The sequence below is a fragment of the Barbus barbus genome, assembly GCF_936440315.1.
Source record: "Barbus barbus genome assembly, chromosome: 24".
In the NCBI taxonomy this organism is placed as follows: domain Eukaryota; kingdom Metazoa; phylum Chordata; class Actinopteri; order Cypriniformes; family Cyprinidae; genus Barbus; species Barbus barbus.
In genome coordinates this window covers 4,594,488-4,616,672 of record NC_136752.1, presented here as the reverse complement: position 1 = coordinate 4,616,672, position 22,185 = coordinate 4,594,488, and the positions used below count along the sequence as shown (strand labels likewise).

The 22,185-nt window shown below is 37.7% G+C and overlaps 1 protein-coding gene across 3 annotated transcripts in view; it reads left to right on the top strand.

The window, feature by feature from the left end:
* The first annotated feature begins 3,018 nt into the window (after positions 1-3,018).
* The window catches only part of LOC306843381 (tyrosine-protein kinase fynb), a 62,281-nt gene continuing 43,114 nt past the window's right edge, over positions 3,019-22,185 (top strand). Inside the window, exons 1-2 of one of the 3 annotated variants that reach the window (XM_079374840.1) lie at positions 3,019-3,189; positions 19,322-19,384. The gene's annotated coding sequence lies outside the window, so the exon portion shown is untranslated. The remainder of the gene's footprint in view (positions 3,190-19,321; positions 19,385-22,185) is intronic. The other 2 variants (XM_079374838.1, XM_079374843.1) reach the window with 2 other exon arrangements.

Below are 22,185 nucleotides of genomic sequence, written 5' to 3'. Positions count from 1 at the left end.
TCGCTGGAAATGAAGTGTCGCCAACTAAGCAAGCCAGAGGCGATAGCGGCAAGGAACCAAAACTCCATCGGTGACAGAATGGAGAAAAAAACCTTGGGAGAAACCAGGCTCAGTCGGGGGGCCAGTTCTCCTCTGGCCAAACGAACCAGCAGTTCAATTCCAAACTGCAGCAAAGTCAGATTGTAAGGGCTCAACTGGTTCCAGTGGTCTTTCCCGATGACTGTCTAAGTGGCGGGGTCTTCACTGGGGATCTGTCTCTGGCGCTCATCTCGGTGTCCTGGTCTCCGCTGACGTTCAGGCCTGTAGAGGTCGTCTCTGGGTGCTGATCCACCATCTGATCTGGATACGGACTGGATCTGGTGACTGCAGTGACCATCTGGGCTGGATACGGACCGGATCGGGTGGCTACAGTGACTGGGCATATGTCCCCGGGGCTCATCTAGGTGTCTGGCCTCCGCCGATGATCAGAGCCACATGTATCATCTCCCGGCACCGATCCACCATCTGATCCGGACACGGACTGAGAAACAGAATAGAAACAGACAAATATTAGCATAGATGCCATTCTTCTTATGATGTAACGAGTATATCATGTGTTATGGGGAGTGTTCCCGGTTCCGGTTGATCAAATTAATGCAGCCTAACAATCCTTTAACGGATTTGAATAATAGAAGTGTATTAGTGTGTTATGTGTAAGCCAGGTTAAATAAATGTGTCTTTAATCTAGATTTAAACTGACAGAGTGTGTCTGCCTCCCAAACAGTATTAGGAAGATTGTTCCAGAGTTTGGGTGCTAAATAGGAAAAGGATCTGCCGCCCGATTTTGATATTCTAGGTTTTATCAAATGGCCAGAGTTTTGAGAATGCAGGGGACGTGAAGGACTATAATGTGATAAGAGCTCGCTCAAGTACTGAGGAGCTAAGCCATTCAGGGCTTTATAAGTAATTAACAAGATTTTAAAATCTATACGATGTTTGATAGGGAGCCAATGCAGTGTTGACAGAACAATATGGCCGTACTTCCTGGTTCTAGTAATGACTCTAGCTGCTGCATTTTCGGACCAACTGTAGTTTGTTGATCAAGCGTGCAGAACAACCACCCAATAAATAATTACAATAGTCTAACCTTGAGGTCATAAACGCATGAATTAGCATTTCTGCATTTGACGTTGAGAGCATAGGTTGCAATTTAGGCTATAGCATATTTGGTCTTTTTTATCATTTTCATTAGGCCGCATTAAGTGTTTTATGAACCACTGCAAGCTGTTCCGTTCTGGGATCAATAGTTTTCTGTTTTTCTATGTGTAATATAAACTGTAAACAGATTTGGTATTTTTTTAAATCACCGTATTCATTCATATAGCCTACCGTTTTCTATGGGGGAGAAAAAGCTTAAAGTGCAGGATGTTGCATTCATATTCTGGGATATTCAGCTTTATTATTAATAAGGTTATTAATATTAGCCTAATAATTTTATTAGTATTTATTATTATTGAATTTGGTCCTCCAATGTCACTGTTTTAATACACTAAGCTACATTAAGCGTTTTAGAATGTCCCAAAACTGCCTTGAACTAACCACTGACTGCATTTCTTTATACTTGAGTCCAGGTTCAAAATAAAACTATGAATCGCTCCACTGTGAACATACGGAGCTGTATGAACCACTGCAAGCTGTAAAGTAAACAGGAAGAGTTAGAACTCAACTGGTTTTGCGAGAGAACGCAAAGTTTGAGAGAACACAAAAGTTTTGCGAGAGAATGCAAAAATAAATAAATAAATACATCCTTTTTTCTACTCACCCCAAATTTTTCCCACCACCATCTCCCTTAAGGGGCTCCATATGTCAGAAGCCAAATGATAGCTATGTTTCAACACAAAAAAGTATGTTTATTTGCTGATAATGTTCCCCCAGACTTGTGAAGACATATTAGTAGCTATACTTATGAGCTTGTGAGCTCTCTCTCTTTCTCTCTCTCTGTGTACCAATATTCCCTACATTACTGGAATCAAATGTCCCCACAAGTATAGAAATACTAACACATTTGGACCTTGTGAGGACATTTTATATGGTCCCCATGCAGAAACAAGCTTATAAAAAATAATAATAAAAAATTCTAAAAATGTCATCTAACCTGTCAATTACAGTGCTGATTGCCTACTAAAACAAAATACTAACCTAGTCTAACCTAAACCCTATTTCATTGTGACTAAAATATGATGACTGGTCGACAGATGGAAGTATTGAGCCAAACATCACTGTTATAAGGCTCTTGAACCTATAATGAAAGACTGCGTGTGTAACAGCCATTAAACATAAACACATCTAAATATGTCTGATTGACTTACTCTTATACAGCATCTCATACAGCACACACCAGCTATTTTCGGGAATAAGTAGCTATAATTATTATCGTTTAAAAATGACATAGAAACTTGCTGTAGCATCTGTTGTGAATACAGATAGGCCTAAATGCAATAGACACAGTGAAGTGATTATAATCACACTGAAGCACAGACTCGACTGCTTTACTGTTTTTTTTATTTTATTTTTTTTATAAAAACTTAGAACATAATAAAGATATTTACATTATATTTTTCGTTAGAACGTTACTTTACTATGGATATTGAAAAAAAAAACTAAAAGATGATAATTTTGTCCACACCAATAAGCGTGGCTGTTGTTTTAAAGCAATATTTAAATAAGTTTAGTCATTAATGCATTAAGCACAGATATGCTATAGGGGTTTGAGGCTAAATGTTTACGGAGGAGGCGTAACCTCACTTGATTGAAAATCTTACTGGACGGAGCGTTTTCGAACCGCTATCTGTAACTTCTTTCAACGCTAGACATGAAACGCGCAATGAGGAGTCAATAAAGCGACACATGTGTCATTCACCCCGGCGTGTTCAGTCCTTCGCCTGCCCTGATTGACATCCGTCTCAGCCAATGAAATGCTCGAGCTCGTGTTGAACGCGATGCCGAGCATTCTTTTGGCTGATGGAGATGTCAATCAAAGCGCAGCGCCATTGAGTTTCATTATGCTGCCGCTGCGCCATCACCAGCCAGCAGTGAATAATATCCGCCGTTCCCTGATCACCTGTTATTCTTTACACCATCACGGATATCTTTGTGATTGGTTTGTGTACCATGGAAAACATCAAGTCAGGACTTTAGGCTGTTATCTGGGTAAGAGCATTAATTGTGTTGGTTATTGTAGTTTATAGAAATGGAAACGTGCTGCTCACCATCCATTGCATTTCAGTGCATGCCCTCATTCTTCTCATATAAACATATGTATGGTAATAATAAGTCATGGGATTTGCCCTAAGGATGCTGCAGCTGTGATTTTTGTTGCATGCAGTGATTGTAACACTGCAGACACAATGTTGCTTTTACTGTTACTGATATTTTTAGATGCAGTCGATATTTAGTTGACTCAGTTATTCTGCTGTGTCGGCATAAACCTGCAGTCCTCGTCCTTCACTTCAGCTCAAACCCTCACATCAACATTTGTTTATTGACACCTAATATTGTTGCTTAAACTGCGTCAACTAGGTCATCTTCGAATCATCGAGTGATGTTTTATATATATATATATATATATATATATATATATATATATATATATATATATATATATATATATATATGATGAGTGTGATTCAGATTTAATACAGCGGATAAATAATCAAGAAGTTGTAACTGAGTAACTTACAAACAAAAATAATTCTAAACAAAAGTCGGAAAAGGATCAGATGTTGCATGTTTTCAAGCAGAAGTCTTGGTGGTCTTCCGCTCCTGAATGAATCAGTGTTTTTGAACTAATCTGTTGATTAAATTCTTCTTGGACTTTAAAAGACACTTGTCACCACCTACTGTCATAAGCTCCGAAAAGAGTGTCTGAAAATCTCCCACCTCTTGCTCATCCTGTCTGGAGCGCTGCCAGTGACTCATTTTGCACACACAGGTGTACGCCTATTCAAATTTTTGTCCAGTTAAATTCTCTGTAGATTGTCCCTCCCTAGCATCCCCTGCTCAAATTGTCATTAATCTTTATTACAGTTGATATTTGGTGCTATTATGTCAGTTATTATCTCTTTGCTCGTGGGCACTCTGGATACAGATTTTTTGGGCTAATCACATGAGCTAATAATGCCATTTGACTCTGAAACCACAGATTTATTTCCAGTTTTACTAGCAAATATGTCAAACTATTTCATGGGGGGTTGAAAGCAGTGTTCTGTTTGAACAACAATACAGTTGGTTCAACTGTGATACCGAAGCTCAAAAGTCTTAAAAGTTGCAGACAGCAGTTTTGAGCATCATGTGCTCATCTGACTCAGAATGTATTCTCTGCCCAACATGCCATCTAGATCAAGACCATGTTCTGGTTCATGTTTGTTAAATGCACTGACCAGTTTTAGAACATCAGTCTTTTTCTTCAATCTGTGACTCGTCTTGCCCTTAATGGTTCTACATTTGATGTACAGAAGCACTGCCTTTTAATTTTAATGTAACCTTTGAAGAGCAATAGCTATCACTCAGAGTAAACTTAGTGAGAACATTCTAACGTATTCAAATGGTACAATAACACTTTAGTATAGGGAGCAATTCTTGTTTCTTATTAGCATGCCTTTTTATTAATATTGGCTGTTTGTTAGTATTATAAAGCACATATTTTGCATAAAGAAAATATGTGTTTGAAATGACACAAATGTAGTTTTTGGGTAGTAATTTCTTTACGATAATGCAACTTTGAGTGGGATCTATTTGACTGTTGAGTGGTTCTGTCACAAAACATAATGAGCTGCCTACCTAGACAGCCTTTTTTTGGTGCACGATCCCCAAAAATGCTGTCTAGGTAAGCAGCCTGTCTGTATGTCTGCCAGGCAATTTGTAGTCTTGATTCTTGCTTTGTTTGATCTGTTTTTTTCCATCATAATCAGATGCACTCATGAACCTTCACACAGCAACACACATACCCTCCTACATGTTATACACACTAACTGTTCCATCTGGAAACATTAAGTAGGCTTAGTGGGATGTGTGGCATCTCTTTCAGGGTTGGTAGAAATCTCACACATACTGTCTTCTCTGACTTTCTCTCCTACTCTCTTTCCTTTGAAAAGAAGTTAGTAAAAGAAGGAATCATTTTCCCCAAAATTAAAAAGACGAAAAGGTGCACTTTTCTCTGCCATTCACTCTGCCCTCTTAGGCTGTAAATCTGTATCTGTAAATAGAAAAGAGATTGTTTCCATCACCATCGCTGCATTCATTTTCCAAACTGCTTGTCCTGTGTACGGTCGCTGCCTGGGATGCTAAAACCTGTCCCACAATCACAGGCTACCAGTGTTTTCCATTATGTTTTGACTGCAAAGACCATTAATGGGTACCGATACTCTTAAACTCTCAAAAATATAGCAATAACACCACAAAAGTGGACCATGTGACCAATGCACTATATTCCAGGTCTTCATAAAACATAGCCTATGATAGATTTTCTTGAGAAGAAGAGCAAAAATCATTATTCACTTAAAACCCGATCTCCACTCCGCCATTCTTTTTTTCATCCATAACAATCATGTAGATACTATAAGTAGAGTTCATTCTTTTGAGTTAGGTCATTTCAAGTAATAGGTTCACAAAATACACGACCCATGAGTCTGATTTATCTGGTTCTTGAGTTCGACTCAGTCACAGCATTTCTGGATTCAACAACAGCAAGTTTCTCGAGTTAACAGTAAGTAACAACTAAATAAAGGAAAGTCATTAATGACTAGTCATGTCACTTCAATCGTTTTATTCTACAACACTTTATTTGCTTGGGATTGTATGTGTTTGTTACATTTTATCAGAAACATTACATTGGTATTTGCTGGTGGAAATGTCAAAACACTTCACAAAACCACTTCTGGGAAATTCAGTCACATTCTCCTTAACCACAAATGCGGTTTGCATCTCAATTGCATCTCCGGTTTATTATTAACTAATTATTTTAAAATATTTTACATTTTGTCTGGTATTAAAGGGTTAGTTCACCCAAAAATGAAAATTCAGTCACTAATTACTCACCCTCATTTCGCTCCAAACCTGTAAGACCTTCGTTCATCTTCGGAACACAAATTAAGATATTTTTGATTAAATCTGACCCTGCATAGACAGCAACACACCTGAAATGTTCCCAGACCCAGTAACATAGTAAGGACACCGATAAAACAGTCCATGTGACATCAGTGGCTCAACTTAAATTTTGCGAAGCTACGAGAATACTTTTTGTGCTCAAAGAAAACAAAAATAACATAATTTATTCAACAAACCTTCTCCCCGAGTTAACGTCTTCTGCCATTTTGGAGAGTACCACAACGCATGCGCGCACTTTCCCCGGAACATAATCAACATAATCAGTGCAGTTTACGTTCAGGAGAAAGCATGTGCTGAACGTAAACAAGGCTGATTACGTTCTGGGGAAAGTGTGCGCAGATTTCTCAGAAATCTCAGATTTCATCAAAAATATCTTAATTTGTGTTCCAAAGCTAAACGAAGGTCTTATGGGTTTGGAACGACAAGAGGGTGAGTTTAATTAATTAATGTCAGAATTTTCATTTTTGGGGTGAACTAACACTTTAATCAGTTAACCCAGTACTACTTGAGATTTACTTGCTTAAATCATGTAAATTCTTAGCATAAAGAAGAAGTCATATCCATAATGCGCATTACACAGTTACTGTCCAAAAAGGAAGCAGCTGGTCATAACATCAGTCTGCAGAACCCTGGAAAGGTAACCGTGGAAACACAGATGAACATTTGGAACAATCTGGGATTATATTTCACTTGCTTTTTTGACTGGGATGCACCTTTAAGCTGGAGGGTTTGCTGAGGTGAAAATATCTAGTTTATTTTCTAGATAGTATCGTGTCATCCTGTTTTGCTCACCCTCTGTCAAATTTGTGCTGAGAGCAGAAATATGGGGCTCATCTCATAGAGACGTGCTTATGCCATCAGACGTCGCCTTGATTGCCCCGCCTGCAATCCAGACCTGTTCTAGAGTCTGTAACCTGTACTGTGTAAGGTAAATGTCAGAGACTTTATTATAATATTGCAGGTAAAATGTTGCATGTTGAGGAAAGGAGCAGAACAAAGACAACAGCATGTGTGTTAGCTATAGAGAAGGTGCAGTATTAACTTTTGCTAATTAATCGGTTTGAGATTTGGTTTATTACTGTAAATAATAAACATGGCCTCAGATTTCAGTATTTTTGTTTTGTTGTTTTGCTTTATTTCTACATTTCAATTGAGAGCTTCATCTTACATTATACTCCAGGCTTCACCCAAGTTACTAGAGCACATTTGCAGAAGCATGCTCCTCTTAAACTAAAAGACAAAAGATGAACATAGTGTAGTGTAATGGTAGTTTACTAAGTCTGCTCAAGAGCATGATCTATTTAAGTCCACATATTATACAAACAAGAAACTGAAACTATGCTTCTAACCACAGGTGGAGAGCTGCAGTTCCAACCAAACAACATTGTGGTGTCGTTCACGAATGTTCATTAGAAGCATGATTTTGGGATTTTGATGTTGTTGACGATGAAACTTGCTTTTGGAAAACACACCCCTTAATAGCCAAAACAATGTCTCCACCTGTCCTTCCTTGGGCGAGAAATGAATTCATCTGCCATTGGTTGAGCCAGTGTTGCAGTGTTTACAGTTTTCAGGAGAATCATCCAACGAATGGCTTATTTTAGTTGTCATTGCATATTAAGTTGTGATAAGAGAAGGTATTTTAACATCAAAATATTGTACACTTTATCTTCACCAAGTGTCCATAAGGAGAGTCTGCCAATTATAAACTGACCTGCATTCACCAGTGGTTAAAGCAATATCTTTCCCCAAAAATGAAAATTCTGTCTTTATTTACTCAGCCTCATGTCATTACAAATAGGTATTACTTTTTTAGTTTGGAACATTTTTAACATAGCTCTGTGTTCATAGTGCTCAAGAAGAGTTGGGGGTAATGCAAGTAACACGAGTTACGTATTACGATTACTTTTTTCAAAGAACTAGTAAAGTAACGCATTATATTCAAATTTACAACGAAATATCTGAGTTACTTTTTCAAATAAGTAATGAAAGTTACTTTGTTTTCCCATTTATTCATTGACATCACTCTTGTCCCCATTTTGAGAGAAATCGGGAATAAGTGCAGAGGCACTTCCCTCAGCCTGAGGCTTATTAATTTAACTTTCACTCATTTTCACTATATATATATATATATATATATATATATATATATATATATATATATATATATATATATATATACTGAACAAAATTATAAATTCAACACTTTTGTTTTTGCCCACATTTTTCATGAGCTGAACTCAAAGATCTAAGACTTTTTCTATGTACACAAAAGGCCTATTTCTCTCAAATATTGTTCACAAATCTGTCTAAATCTGTGTTAGTGAGCACTTCTCCTTTGCCCGAGATAATCCATCCACCTCACAGGTCTGGCATATCAAGATGCTGATTAGACGGCATGATTATTGCACAGGTGTACCTTAGGCTGGCCACAATAAAAGGCCACTTTAAAATGTGCAGTTTTACTGTATTTGGGGGGGGTCCAAAAACCAGTCAGTATCTGGTGTGACCACCATTTGCCTCACGCAGTGCAACACATCTCCTTTGCATAGAGTTGATCAGGTTGTCCACTCCTCTTCAATGGCTTTGCGAAGTTGCTGGATATTGGCAGGAACTGGAACGATCCAGAGCGTCCCAAACATGCTCAATGGGTGACATGTCCGGTGAGTATGCAGGCCATGCAAGAACTGTGATGTTTTCAGCTTCCAGGAATTGTGTACAGATCCTTGCAACATGGGGCTGTGCATTATCATGCTGCAACATGAGGTGATGGTCGTGGATGAATGACACAACAATGGGCATCAGGATCTCTGTGCATTCAAAATGCCATCAATAAAATGCACCTGTGTTCGTTGTCCATAACATACGCCTGCCCATACCATAACCCCACCGCCACCATGGGCCACTGGACCCACAACGTTGACATCAGCAAAACGCTCACCCACACGACGCCATACACGCTGTCTGCCATCTGCCCTGTACAGTGAAAACCGGGATTCATCCGTGAAGAGAACACCTTTCCAACGTGCCAGACGACATCGAATGTGAGCAATTACCCACTCAAGTCGGTTACGACGACGAACTGCAGTCAGGTCGAGACCCCGATGAGGACGACGAGCATGCAGATGAACTTCCCTGAGATGGTTTCTGACAGTTTGTGCAGAAATTCTTTGGTTATGCAAACCGATTGTTGCAGCATCTGTCTGGGTGGCTGGTCTCAGACGAACTTGGAGGTGAAGATGCTGGATGTGGAGGTCCTGGGCTGGTGTGGTTACATGTTGTCTGCGGTTGTGAGGCCGGTTGGATGTACTGCCAAATTCTATGAAACGCCTTTGCAGACGGCTTATGGTAGAGAAATGAACATTCAATTCACGGGCAACAGCTCTGGTGGACATTCCTGCAGTCACCATGCCTATTGCACGCTCCCTCAAAACTTGCGACGTCTGTGGCATTTTGCTGTGTGATAAAACTGCACATTTTAGAGTGGCCTTTTATTGTGGCCAGCCTAAGGCACACCTGTGCAATAATCATGCTGTCTAATCAGCATCTTGATATGCCACACCTGTGAGGTGGATGGATTATCTCGGCAAAGGAGAAGTGCTCACTAACACAGATTTAGACAGATTTGTGAACAATATTTGATAGAAATAGGCCTTTTGTGTACATAGAAAAAGTCTTAGATCTTTGAGTTCAGTTCATGAAAAATGGGGGCAAAAATAAAAGTGTTGTTTATAACTTTGTTCAGTGTATATATAATATAATATAACTTGTTGTTGTTGTTATTAAAAAGCAAATAAGCATGCTCAGCCCAGGTGACAAAAAGTAATGCAAAAGTAATGTTACTTTTGAATGGAGTAACATTATATATTTTTTTATATATATATATATATATATATATATATATATATATACAGTGCCCTCCATAAGTATTGGTACAGTAAAGACAAAATTGCTCTGTTGGCTGTGGAGTCAAGACATTTGCAAATATGATTAAAAGATGAATATGAGACAAAACTACAGAATGTCACATTTTATTATTAGCCATTTCAACACATACATGTTTTACCAAATAAAAAGAACCCCCCTATCATCCCCCTATCTGATGCAAGATTCAGAATGCAGAAGTAATGGATATAACTGATACGACACATTCCCTGCTTTTAATATCTGAAGAATTAATGCAACAGGACACAGCTGATCACTTAGAAAGACCTGTGAGTCAACTGTCCCAATACTTATGCTCACATCAGATAGAGGGATGAAACTCTAAAAGTGCTGAACTTCTTAGCTGCTAAAACATCTATGAGTTGAATTTCTCAATAATAAAATGTGACATTCTGTAGTTTTGTCTCATATTCTTCTTTTAATCATATTTGTAAATGTCTTGACTCCACAGCCAACAGAGCAATTTTTTCTTTACTGTTCCAATACTTTTGGAGGGCACTGTATATATATATATATATATATATATAAGCACTACTGTAATATGCTTATAGTGTGTAAGGAACAGACTGAAATTTCGGTCGTTAGTCAACTAATATTTTACCAATAAAAACAAAAATCTTTTCAGAAGTTCTAAAATCTCATACAGTATATGCTCTCAATGCATTTAAATTTCACTCATCTGGAAATAGTGCAAGATTTGAGACTTTATCCACCAGGATTTGATTGAATTAATTTTCTTGCATACTCTTCTGAGAAAGTAAAAACACAAGACAGTTACATAAAATGTTGGTACTTTTTTTTTAGGATAAAGTGGATCTTTTAGGTATTCATCTTCTGATCCAGCTGTTGACCAGTTGTGTTGTGTGGTTGACCAGTGGAAAGTCTAGAGTGGGTCCGGCTCTTTTTCGTCTCAGCTGCCCCTCCCCCACCCTCTGCTGAGGTCATCACATATCGCCACGGCCCACGGTGCAATGCTCTGCCCTTGCGTAGGGAGCTTATGCCTGTTCTTTGAGAGAGCACATCAGCCAATACATAGAGGGACTCAACAATTGGCCACTTTGTAGCCTCAGACCAGAAACGTACTTTACACAAGTATTCAAATGCAGCTGTGTAATGCTTAGCCAGGGCATATTAAGTGTGCTGTCCCACTGACCAAACTAAACAAGCTTTTGCGCTGTCAGAAGTTGTTTTTCAGGCCATTTGCTATAAATATGACTGTTTCATTACAAGTCTGTATTTCAGGCCGTCAAAGTGTGCCTCCTAACAAGTCTGTAATAATTCATGACAGCATTTTCAGAAAAAGTTTAGAATCTCTGTGTAGATACTATTTGGCTAAATATGTAAAAATCCTGTAAAATTTACACCAATCTACCCCAGTTAGTGTTGCATGTTCAGTGTACAGAATGAATATTGAGTATAACATCATAACCATAAAACTCAATTTGGGATGTTATAAGTATCAAGAATTAAAATTGTTCTATTAGCAGTAGAATAGCGTGGTGACTCAAATTAAAAGATTAAAATAACTTTCTGTTTAAGATGTTTTTTATGTTTATTATCATACAGTCAGTTTGTCCTCGATAAACAAATTGGGAAAAAGAATTTGTGTTATATGTGATCTGCCTTGCAGTAAAGCTGTGCGATATATCGTCTGCGATATATTAACGACATTATCGAGTATTTTGCAAAAACCATTCAAAACCGTACAGAGCGCACGCATACATTACATGATTTAGTCTAGACTAGCGATTCGGTCTAATAAAATGCATTTAGAATGATCACAAAATTCTACAGAAAATGTATATATTTAAATAATTTCATATAGTTAATCAGTATAACACAAAGAATGCCCTTTCTCCAAAAATTACCATGAAATGTAATATTGATTTTTAAAACAGGTCAAAAAACAAGAAGTTAATTAAGACACTTGCGTCTTAGACACCATATTGCCTGTTTTTGCTCTTTTCCGACAGCAAAAATAACTCCAAACAAAGCCACAGCAACAGCTCTGAGCAACATGATTCGTTCCTGAATTTAAATGATTCGGTTCAATCGCAATGACTCACTTATTAACAGTGACTTGCTGGCTGTTTTAATTTCACCTTGAAGTTTATTTTTATTATTTAAATAATAAATAATAACTGTATTCCATGTTTTATGTTTAATATATCAAAACGGTATTTATGCATTTGTAATGGCAGGTTAAATGCATTCATGTTCTGCACTAAACAGTGTGTAAATGCATCTAAATGCCACTTCAGATGCAGCTTCTGTGTTTCCTCTACATTGTAAAGATGAATTTTGTTGATACTGATTTAATTTGCTTGGTAACAGCCCAAATGTCTTATAATTCTAATTCACTGACTAAATGTAAGAATTTGACTCAAAAGATAATGGACAGTTTTAGAAAAATGCCTTTGTAAAGGTAAAAATAAATTTAAACTTATTGGAAAAGATTAATTTCTGTTAGTGTGAACTGATCACCACACAGAATATGAAGAATATCAAAAACTTTAGGAGTCAGCTGTCCACAGCTGTCCTTAATATACCAGCACAATAACACACTCCGCAAAATATCGTCTAATTATCGTTATCGATAAAATCCCAGAGAATATTGAGATATAATTTTTTGTCAATATCGTAGTATACATGACATATCCAAACAGACCTGCTAATGTCTAGTGTGTTGTTAGGCTTATTAATCAAACAATAAAAAAAGAGAACAATACTTTTATTAAAATTGTATTAGCTAATGTTTAATTAATAACAGCTGTGACAACCCAAGCTGTTACCTTTAATTGAGTTTGACAATGTAATTAGCTCAGAATTAATGTTTAAAATAGTTGAGGTTTGGGGGATGTAACATTTGGGTCTTTGTTTTTTTGAAAAACACATTTTAAAACTCGAAACTCAGCTGTGTCTTTCTGTGCTGCATGGTTTAGTTACACACATCCACACAATTGGTGTCCAAATGTGATTTCAGTTCAGGGTGTTTCCTTGTGTCTGGATCAAATTAGATGGTCTGGGGGGGATATATCACATGTCTTGGTGGGAAGCTTAGCCTCCTAAATTCAAAATGTTAAAATTGAGATGGTTTTGCCACTCTGTCTTTAGTGGAGACTGTGTGTGTGTGTGTGTGTGTGTGTGTGTGTGTGGCTGATGGTGACTGCTGTCTGGGAAGCAGACTTTCTAAAGGAATTCAATTAGCTGGAACAGTTTGCTTCCTCACAGTCCCTAGGGCCAACGCCGAATCACACAAACACAGCCACGTTCTGTCTCTTATCAAACACCCTCTTGATCTGAACCGCCGCTTGCTTAGATACAAAACATTGGCTAATATTAGGCATTAACTGAATATATTAGATTAACACTTTAAACTAATAGTATTAATGGTTTAGCATTAGCAGGTCAGTGGTAACTTAAGTAGTTATGTACAGCTGAACCATAGACATGGTGGAAAGCTGAGAAGCATTTTAAAGTGTGTTCACACAAATGGCTTCATCGCTGTCAGTATGAGCATCCTTTCATGCAGCATCTAGAGATCTTAATAATGTTAGAGGTAGTGTAGTAATTGGTGGCAATGGCAGTACATTTTCACAGTTCTCGTTACCAATGTCCATAGCTAGGTACAAAAAAACTATTGGAATTATTTAACGAACTATTTTAACTGTGTGAAAATAAAAATAAAATAAATGAATTATTAATGCTTATAATAATTGTAGGTAATGAACACATTAACCTAGGCCATGTTCACACAGCAGCAGTATGGTTGTCAGTCCTTATCCGAGTCAGTTATACGTTTGCATTCATAAACATTTATTTTTATTTAGGGGAGTGGCAACCGTATTCTTTAACCGAACTTAGAGCCATACATTTTCAGGACTCTCAGCTAGGCACGGGATGGTATCAAATTTTCATGTTGTGATTAATTGCTAATGCTTTTATCACGGTATACGGTTTGCTCAAAACGTTGCCCCGTGTATCATCAGCCCAATTCCATTCAAAGCTGCGAGAGTCAAATAAATCAAACAATATCTAGGGAATTTAATATCCAGATTAAAAGGTAAAAAAATTATAATAATAATTATTAAGTCTAAGTATTTGGTGCTTAATGAGCACCACTGTGAATACAAAAATCTGAATGGATGTTTAAGTCATTTAAATATGTTCCAGAAAGTAGCAGCTGTTTTGTTTCCGGGGTAATGACTGCATTTCTGTGGTTCCATCAGCCCCATCTGCTGTCAGAGAGTTCATTCAGAGCGTCTCCTCCATGCGCTTCTCATCCGTGCTTGTTTACATTAGAGTGCACTTGTGTCTTTGATGCAGCATTGTTGTGCATTGTGACCAGTTGATGGGAAAAGCATTATTAAAATGCATTAAAATATCATAATAATAAAATATTCACTGTATTTTGAAGTGCCCACATTAACTATATCATTCATACTCATTATCGTGATATATCACATTAGTGAATACCGGCACATGTCTTCTCTCAACCATATTTGCAACGCTATGCTGCACTGCACAATTGGTTGACTGTCATACAGTGCGAGGGAGCTGCGCATATGTGTCTTGCGGCTGCATGTACGTGTCTAGCGTGTTCCGGGGTTTTCATGTGTGGTTTGATAACTTTCAGAGAAGCAGATGTGGTCACTGTCCACCACTGGAGCTACTTCAGTCAGTTTTGTGGTCTGCGCAAAATTCAAATGCTTCACTCCACAACTCAAAAGCTGCCATCTGTAAATTAAGATTTGATGGATGAAATTGAACCTTATTGAATTTTTGTTATGTGAAATGTGAAAAGACTTTGTCGTTTGGGACTTCGCCATCTTTGATATTTACTTAGTGTTGTAATGTTTACAGGTGATAGTCACAAATACAATGCAGGCTTGACTTAATACACAGCTGTATTTGAACTTTTCTTCATCCCTTCCATTGGTATGGCTATCAGCGTCAGTCAGTGCAGTTTCGAATTCAATCCTACTTTTAGATACGATTGTGTATTGAACTGCATTAAAGTTGATTGCGAGCTCCCTGACTGAGTTTGGCTCTCATGATACAATCAATGAAGCTGACTACAATGCACAATGAATCTTTTATTTACATAATGTCCATTATTATGAAGGTATTCATGAAAGTGCAGAACTCTATGAACTTCCGCTGAAACATATGACTTAAACACACCTCTGATCGGCCAAGAGATATGTCTTTGACTGTCAACACTTAACACTGTGTAAAAAGATCCAGCTTTGCCTTCTAGTTATCGATGGCCCTTATCTTCAATAAATACTGATATTAAGATGATTTCTAAAGCTCTTGCATTTCATCTGGAATCAATCAGTTATGCATAAAGATCAAGGTCATCATTCCTCAATTTAAGAAGACTTTTCAATACAATTGATATTTCACAGCGTAATCAAACACAGGCAATAATAGTGTCTTTAGACGCCGAAAAAGCTTTCTATAAAGTTAAATGGAAATTTCTTTTGCGGTCTTGGAAAAATTTAGTTTCGGAAATTCGTTAATACGTCAGTTAAAATGAACGGAATATTATCACACTGTTTTTTTATTACAAAGATTCTCCTTTGTTGGTCACTATTTTCATTGAGCCATTGGCAACATGTAAATATAGGCATGTCTATTGGAAATATGGAACATAAACTAAATTTGTTTGCAGATGATATATTGTTTAGTCAGAAGTCAGAATTGTGAGATGAAAAGTCACCTTTGTTTTTTATTCAGTGGCAGAAACAGGCTTCCATACTTTACTTTACAGTCTGAGGTTGCTAGCTGGTCGCTCTAAACGGTTTGTCCACTGGTCAGGTTGATCTGCTTTGTTTTCGAAGGGTTTTGGGCGCTTGTCAGGCTGTGAGATCCTGACAGGTTTTTGCGGACAGATCCCAAATGCAGAGTTTTCAAAAAGGACTTTATTAACAAGAATGCAATGACACATTTCAGAATACAACAGTGCATCAAATTGAGCTTGTGTAGCTAGCAGTGTCCACTTTTGCATAGAGTATGTTTCAGGCCTGAGTGTTTTTTTTAGAAGCAGAATCAGAAAGAGCTTTATTACTTATTTAAGTGAAGTGACATACTGCCAAGTATGGTGACCCATACTCGGAATTCGTGCTCTGCATTTAACCCATCCAACGTGCACACACACAGCAGTGAACACACACACACCGTGAACACACACCCGGAGCAGTGGGCAGCCATTTATGCTGCGGCGCCCGGGGAGCAGTTGGGGGTTCGGTGCCTTGCTCAAGGGCACCTCAGTCGTGGTATTGAGGGTGGAGAGAGCGCTGGACATTCACTCCCCCCACCTACAATCCCTGCCGGCCCGAGACTCGAACCCACAACCTTTGGATTACGAGTCCGACTCTCTAACCATTAGGCCACGACTTCCCCCAATTAGCAGGTATGTTTACATATACGAGGAATTTATGGCGACAGAGGCTTCGGCAGCAAAAACAGTAAAAATAGAATAAGTAAACAGGAAAAAATACATATTTTTCAAAAATACATAATATACAAAATACACAAAAAATTCTAGTTGGTGCTGGTTTGTCCACTCTCTGCCTGCATTATATACAATAGGCAGTGGCTAACACAACATCACATGTAATGCATTTACATAAACATCGGTTCTGTTCTGTTAATCTGTTAATCATAACAGTTTGCCAAAGATGCAAGACATCTGTTTGAAAGAGTAAGAAAGTTGAGAAAGTCAGTTTTACACCGATCAACATCGCATAAGCATAAGTTAACTGCACTAACTAATAGAATAGATTATTCCAAAGAAAAGCCGATTTAAAATGAGCTTTTTCATTTCAACCAAGAATGTTGGTGTGTTACTGGATTTAATGATATGCTCTATTCCTGTTAAACTCAGCTACGTCAAGTGTTTACATTATACAGACCCAAACAAAAGACATCTGTGTGCCTTTGCTCTCTGGAGGTTGTTTGTGCATAATTCATGTTGTGAATTGTCTTGCTGTGTTTTCGATCGTTTGTATGGGTGTGCGTGTGTGTTGTTCGCAGGCAACAGTGCAGCTTTGTGTCTTCAGCAGTGAATATCCCGCCATGCCACTATCAGTCAGTAAATAACGTTCACTTGAATGTGAGATGCTTTTTTTTCTCCTGTTGCCTGTGGTCCGAGCTGCCCTCTCTCTGACATATAAAGCGTCTGTATGTGTGTGTGTGTGTGTGTGTGTGTGTGAGTGAGTGTGTGTGTGTGTGTGTGTGTGTGTGTCTGTATGTGTGTGTGTGTGTGAGTGAGTGAATGCTTGCATCCAGCTGAATGCACAACAGCCCCAGGACTGCATCTTCACGAGAACCCCACATGATGATAGAGATGGACAAATCCAAATAGAAAATAGAAAAAGAAAGTAGTGCATGCTGGGAGTTCACTAGACCTATAGCGAGGAAGACTGAACATGTGGAGAAAATAAACAGCATACAGCCTGACACATACTATACCAGTGTGAATTTGAGTATTTTTTGTCAGTGCTCTTTCATTTAGATTTTAATTTGGGTATTTTTAGGGCTATAAAATGTTATATGTTGAGATTAAAGCAATTTTATTTAGTTTTGCCAGATAAATCTAAAAAGGATGCAGAATTTTTTTTCAAAAGTTTTGTTGGGTTCAAAAGAGGGTTGGATTTATGTATTATGGTTTTACTATTTTATTTTATGTTTTGTAGTTTTCGTATTAGTTAAGTTAGCACTTTCCCCCCATAACTGGTAAAGACAAACATTTAGTGGCACAGTCAAAAACCAGAAACTCAAAAAAGGAATTAAAAATGACTACAAAATTCATGCTTGATTTATACCATCCAGCACACACACTCTCAAACAGCCCTCATGTGACAGAAAATGAAAGGTTTCCCCTTCTGTGAGCTGTACAGAGTGAGCGCTTCCTCTAGTTTACATCCAAGCTGTTCTAAAAATACAACACAACCCTCAATTAAAGATTTCCCTCTGCCTGCTCCACACATACAATGTCTGGCTGAAGATCTCTGAACCCTTAGGTTGTTTTGCATAGTAATGTACATACAGTAGGAATTCTTCATTAAGAGTATTTTCTTTGTGTTCCACTGAAAAAATAGCGGTTGCTTGGAACAAAATGACATGATTGTAATATTGAACAAATCTTAATTTATGGTTGTTTCAACCCCTTTTCTATTAAATCTTGTCAACTCAGTGTTACAGAGCAGATCAGATGTTGTTGCTTTCTATAATAATTATCTTTCAAACAGTGGCTGTTCATTTAGATCCATTTACTCTTAAATCATTTAAAATCTTAATCCATGTTGAATGCCAAGTTGGTTTTTCTGCCTATAGTTCAAACCTAATTAAGAAAATGGGTTTGTCCTAAATATAGCTCTCCTTGGAGGTTCATTTTTTTCTATCATCTATCTTTCTTTTGCTTTTTCGTGTGTGTTTTATGTAGAGTTACACTCTGTAGTGTCACACTTCTCTTCTGTCTTGGGAGAAGTATCATCTCAAACAGATTGCAGAAAAGGCAGAGGCAGTATTAGCACCACGTTATATGTAAATTATTAGGCAAATAATGTTGATATCTGTCAATCTAGTGTATGAGAAAAGCTATCAGTGTCTGTCACATTGAACCTCCCTCAAAATGTCACATAGAAAAGGCTAAATGTCATGATGTCACATGAATAAGCTGTAGTTTTGGTTCGGAGGACAGGATTATGGAAGAAATATAAAGGCAATATGTGAAAAACTATTTGGATAATTCATTAACATACACTTGTTATCAATTGTTATCAAGTGGATTTAAAATCAGAAAATGGCTTATTCAGTATGCATGACTTTTTCTGGGTAAAGTAATCATGACACCTGTGACTTCTTAGTGTTCAGCAATCCTTTACCTACAATAAGTGAAGAAATTGTATAAAAAAAGCATATATCATGCATCCCTACAGCTAGTCAGAGGTCTGGTTAAGGTTGACTAGGACTTCATCTGTTTGCGAGGGGTTAGACTGGGTGACCACCATCACTGTGTGATGTAATCTGTCCCTAAAAATGGCAGCTAATACTATTGAGCGTGGGGATATAGAAAGGTTGATTGTGATTAAACTGTCCTAGAGTGATTGACATTTTCTGGCTGTTGTTCTGCACAAAGGTCTATAATCCAGGTCAGAGCAGACTATAAAGCTGTTTATCACATTATAATATTAATCCGAGTCTCTCTTTCTGTTTCTCTCAGGATTCTCTTCTGAACACAAAGCAATGTGGAGGAAATAAGGATCGTGCTGTGCTTTAAACAGAGGTGAGAGTAAATCACTATCAGTAGCGTGGTCAGGGAAGGTATGATGGGCGATAGGCAGGCTCACAGGAAATCTACACCCACAAACTCACTGCAGATTTCTGCTGAATTTAAAGATACAACTTGAATAACCATAGATAGAAACTAAGCCGTATGGCAAAATATTTGACCAATATTCACAGCCTTTTTTTTGGGGGGGGGGGGGGGGGGGGTCTCCAAAGAATAGGATGCAACAACAGTATACCGCTGTGCATACGACTGTGTTGTTTGCATAAATGACAGAATCAATTGCTAATTCATATATTTGCACATTTTTATATACAGTGTGCTTGCATGTGCATATGGTTATGTTTAGGGTTGGGGTGAACTTTCCTTTTTTTTCCTAAAGCCCCATTCACACCAAGAATGATACCTATAAAGATAACAATATTAGCATCCACACCAGCGAATGATATTGTCTGTTTATTCTCAGCATATGCTCGTCTGCTGCTTTATTTTCTGGAGCTCGTTATAGCAGGATGGATTCTGATTGGGGGTCATCAGCTGGAAAAAAAACGTTCTGAAAGTGATTCCAACGATATCGTTTCTCTGTGCCTTTATCGTTGTGGTGTGGACTCTGCTATTCTTTAATATTGAGAACGATTTCAGACAATCTCAGACAACGAGTAATATTAAAATAATTAGTACTTGTGTTTGTTGTTATTAAAATATTCTTTATACTGTATATACATATTACGTTTTTATTGCAGTCTGATGATTATTATTATATAATTTTTTATTTTTTTATTTTAAAATTGTTCATTTCTGCATATTGATGGTCAGATACAAGTTTTTATTTAGATTTTTGTACCCCCTACTCCATGCTTGTTTATTTATTAAATATTTGGTAACACTTAGGGTCTCTTAACTAGTTGCTTATTAGCATGCATATTACTAGAATATTATCCATTTATTATTAGTAATTAAGCATGTGTTAATGACTTATTCTACATCCCTAATCCTACCCAATACTTAAACTTAACAACTACGTTACTAACTATTAATAAGCAGCAAATTAGGAATTTATTGAGGGAAAAGTTGTAGTTAAGAGTGAATAAGTGTTACCTATTTTAAAGTGTTACCAAATATTTTGGCTAATGTGATTTTGCCTTTGGCTACCCTTAATAGTAATATATTTAAAATGCATAATTCAAATCTATTAACATATTTATTTACATATCACTTGAGGGCTTACTGATTTAAAAATTATAATTAAACTTTATTTGGAGTCCTTCTTGTGCACAATGCACATTTCTTAATGTTAAGCTTAATATGTGTTTTAATATCACTATTGATGAGGATTGTATGATTTTTGAATAATATCGGTCTTTAAATGCAGGATATGTAAAGTGTACATGAAGTATACTTGCAATATAGTTCCACTTTCCACTACTTTTGTATCTTTAGTTGGCACTACCTCAGCACAATTAAAGTGCAAAATGAGTCCAATTTAGCAGACTTCAAGTATAGCAGTTTAGTATGCTAAAGTACAATTGCAGGGGATTTTTATTAAGCACATAAATATCTCAGAATCATCAGAATCAGAATGAGCTTTATTGGCCAAGTATGTTTACACATACAAGGAATTTGTAGTATGTGAATCTAAATGTATTTGTAGTATACTTAGCATGAAATAAATGTATTTAATTTAAGTATATTTGTTTTTCATTAGGGTACCAATGACATTTACCATGTTTAAATCTGTTCCATATAATTCCACATATTTTCAGCAAAGAAAATATTGTAAATACAAAATGTTTGGGTCAGTAAAGGTCTATTTTATGTCTTCATGTAGATAGCGAAGAAAGCGTGTGTGATATAATGTTGGATGGAGATCAGTGTAGGGTGTGTCTTCTCTGTGAAAAGAAAACATAATACTCAAGAGTGTGTGTGCATGAAGTCATATGAACCGCTGAAAACTGGAGTTTAAATGGACTGTGTGTCTGCTTTTGACTCTGAGAGATTATGTGTTTTCGTGAGGTAATTTGGGCTAGCGAAGACATACTGAAGTGATTAGACTCTGTGGAATGTGTGCGTGTGTGTGTTTGACGTTTCAGTGAGTCACGGGTTCCATACGGTATAGTGGCAGAGCTGCTTACTACTGTCCTTTGCCCCTTAGGTCTCTATCTTTCTCTCCGGAAAGTCGTGGCCTAATGGTTAGAGAGTCGGACTTGTAATCCAAAGGTGTGGGTTCGAGTCTCGGACCGGCAGGGATTGTAGGTGGGGGGAGTGAATGTCCAGCGCTCTCTCCACCCTCAAGACCACGACTGAGGTGCCCTTGAGCAAGGCACCGAACCCCCAACTGCTCCCCGGGCGCCGGAGCATAAATGACTGCCCACTGCTCCGGGTGTGTGTGTGTTCACGGTGTGTGTGGGTTCACTGCTGTGTGTGTGTGTGCACGTTGGATGGGTTAAATGCAGAGCACGAATTCTGAGTATGGGTCACCATACTTGGCTGAATGTCACTTCACTTCACTTCCTTGGTTTTCTTTTTCTTGTCTCTGAAGAGAAACAGTGTCAGTGGGTGACTGCACATCAAAGATGTATGGAGTGAGCATCTCAGCAGGCCTGACACTCCTACTGCATAATAAAGAGAAGCCAGGGCCTGCTCGCATTAAACCAGACCTCTGTGGCTCCAATAAGCACTTTCCACTTTGATGCTTGAGCATTATACACTGGAGCAAGATAAAGGGTGAAGCAACATCGTGTGCGGATAGAAAGCATAAGGATTTCAACAGATCTGGTTCTGTGCTGCTTCAGTTTAAT